This window comes from Toxotes jaculatrix, chromosome 1 (genome assembly GCF_017976425.1).
Source record: "Toxotes jaculatrix isolate fToxJac2 chromosome 1, fToxJac2.pri, whole genome shotgun sequence".
NCBI lineage: Eukaryota > Metazoa > Chordata > Actinopteri > Toxotidae > Toxotes > Toxotes jaculatrix.
The window spans coordinates 1,715,001-1,717,500 of record NC_054394.1 but is presented as its reverse complement, the minus strand read 5'-3'; the positions used below and the strand labels follow the sequence as shown (position 1 = coordinate 1,717,500).

The 2,500-nt window shown below is 48.5% G+C and overlaps 1 protein-coding gene and 3 non-coding genes across 4 annotated transcripts in view; 3 read left to right on the top strand and 1 right to left on the bottom strand.

Moving 5' to 3' along the window:
- Window positions 1-2,500, bottom strand: part of efl1 (elongation factor like GTPase 1) — a 139,300-nt gene that overhangs the window by 40,426 nt on the left and 96,374 nt on the right. The gene's annotated exons all lie outside the window — the stretch shown is intronic.
- LOC121186259 lies at window positions 537-643 on the top strand. Its single transcript, XR_005894426.1, has one exon. It is a non-coding gene; the product is annotated as a U6 spliceosomal RNA (small nuclear RNA).
- Window positions 1,298-1,404, top strand: LOC121186251. The gene has a single exon (XR_005894425.1). It is a non-coding gene; the product is annotated as a U6 spliceosomal RNA (small nuclear RNA).
- On the top strand, window positions 2,059-2,165 carry LOC121186244. Its single transcript, XR_005894424.1, has one exon. It is a non-coding gene; the product is annotated as a U6 spliceosomal RNA (small nuclear RNA).

Here is a 2,500-nt window from a genome sequence, read left to right as displayed (position 1 = left end):
ACACAGTGAGGTGGAAACACAAAATATCAAGTTAGCAAGTACCTAGCCGAGGCAGTTGGTGACAGAGCCTAATCACAACTACTGAAACAGGTGCCCACTGGCACACCTGCAGCCTACGGCAGATTCAAAAGAGAAATACTCTGAATCTGTTTAAGAGGCATCCCGTTGTTCTGGCAAGTGCCAAAGGATGGGATGCTTTGGCCTGAGTCCCAGTATCAGCCTCCAGGCTGATAGAAAAAGTGGGCACCGCCCACATCAGAGCACATTAGCTCCGATGTGGGCACCGCCCACTTTTCAGTATTAAGCTGCTTTTTGGTCTTAATCTGGGAAATCAATAAACATGCACACAAAACAAGAAGGCAGTGTGAAGTTATTGCAAATATGTTGCAGACAACTGAAGAAAGAGCTCCACCCTAACTCTTGTGATACCAAAGGGTACTGCCTACTGGGGATAGTGGCCCGTTAGTCTGCCCCACGACAAAGGAGTCGCTGAGCCCAGAGGGGGGCTAAAAGGCAGCCATCACATCACAGCTAATGTGCTTGCTCAGGCAGCACATATGATAAATTGGAATCGATACAGAGAAGATTAGCATGGCCCCTGCGCAAGGATGACACGCAAATTCGTGAAGCGTTTCCACATTTTGATCAGCCTGTCGGCTAGCTAACCACCTGCTGCCTTTCACAAGCCAAAACCGTTACATTACCAGGAGCATGTGAATCAAAGCCTCGTGTGTTGTGATCTGAGTTTTGCCTGGCTACAAACACAGTGAGGTGGAAACACAAAATATCAAGTTAGCAAGTACCTAGCCGAGGCAGTTGGTGACAGAGCCTAATCACAACTACTGAAACAGGTGCCCACTGGCACACCTGCAGCCTACGGCAGATTCAAAAGAGAAATACTCTGAATCTGTTTAAGAGGCATCCCGTTGTTCTGGCATGTGCCAAAGGATGGGATGCTTTGGCCTGAGTCCCAGTATCAGCCTCCAGGCTGATAGAAAAAGTGGGCACCGCCCACATCAGAGCACATTAGCTCTGATGTGGGCACCGCCCACTTTTCAGTATTAAGCTGCTTTTTGGTCTTAATCTGGGAAATCAATAAACATGCACACAAAACAAGCAGGCAGTGTGAAGTTATTGCAAATATGTTGCAGACAACTGAAGAAAGAGCTCCACCCTAACTCTTGTGATGCCAAAGGGTACTGCCTACTGGGGATAGTGGCCCGTTAGTCTGCCCCGCGACAAAGGAGTCGCTGAGCCCAGGGGGGGGCTAAAAGGCAGCCATCACATCAGAGCTAATGTGCTTGCTCAGGCAGCACATATGATAAATTGGAATCGATACAGAGAAGATTAGCATGGCCCCTGCGCAAGGATGACACGCAAATTCGTGAAGCGTTTCCACATTTTGATCAGCCTGTCGGCTAGCTAACCACCTGCTGCCTTTCACAAGCCAAAACCGTTACATTACCAGGAGCATGTGAATCAAAGCCTCGTGTGTTGTGATCTGAGTTTTGCCTGGCTACAAACACAGTGAGGTGGAAACACAAAATATCAAGTTAGCAAGTACCTAGCCGAGGCAGTTGGTGACAGAGCCTAATCACAACTACTGAAACAGGTGCCCACTGGCACACCTGCAGCCTAAGGCAGATTCAAAAGAGAAATACTCTTAATCTGTTTAAGAGGCATCCCGTTGTTCTGGCATGTGCCAAAGGATGGGATGCTTTGGCCTGAGTCCCAGTATCAGCCTCCAGGCTGATAGAAAAAGTGGGCACCGCCCACATCAGAGCACATTAGCTCCGATGTGGGCACCGCCCACTTTTCAGTATTAAGCTGCTTTTTGGTCTTAATCTGGGAAATCAATAAACATGCACACAAAACAAGAAGGCAGTGTGAAGTTATTGCAAATATGTTGCAGACAACTGAAGAAAGAGCTCCACCCTCACTCTTGTGATGCCAAAGGGTACTGCCTACTGGGGATAGTGGCCCGTTAGTCTGCCCCGCGACAAAGGAGTCGCTGAGCCCAGGGGGGGGCTAAAAGGCAGCCATCACATCAGAGCTAATGTGCTTGCTCAGGCAGCACATATGATAAATTGGAATCGATACAGAGAAGATTAGCATGGCCCCTGCGCAAGGATGACACGCAAATTCGTGAAGCGTTTCCACATTTTGATCAGCCTGTCGGCTAGCTAACCACCTGCTGCCTTTCACAAGCCAAAACCGTTACATTACCAGGAGCATGTGAATCAAAGCCTCGTGTGTTGTGATCTGAGTTTTGCCTGGCTACAAACACAGTGAGGTGGAAACACAAAATATCAAGTTAGCAAGTACCTAGCCGAGGCAGTTGGTGACAGAGCCTAATCACAACTACTGAAACAGGTGCCCACTGGCACACCTGCAGCCTAAGGCAGATTCAAAAGAGAAATACTCTGAATCTGTTTAAGAGGCATCCCGTTGTTCTGGCATGTGCCAAAGGATGGGATGCTTTGGCCTGAGTCCCAGTATC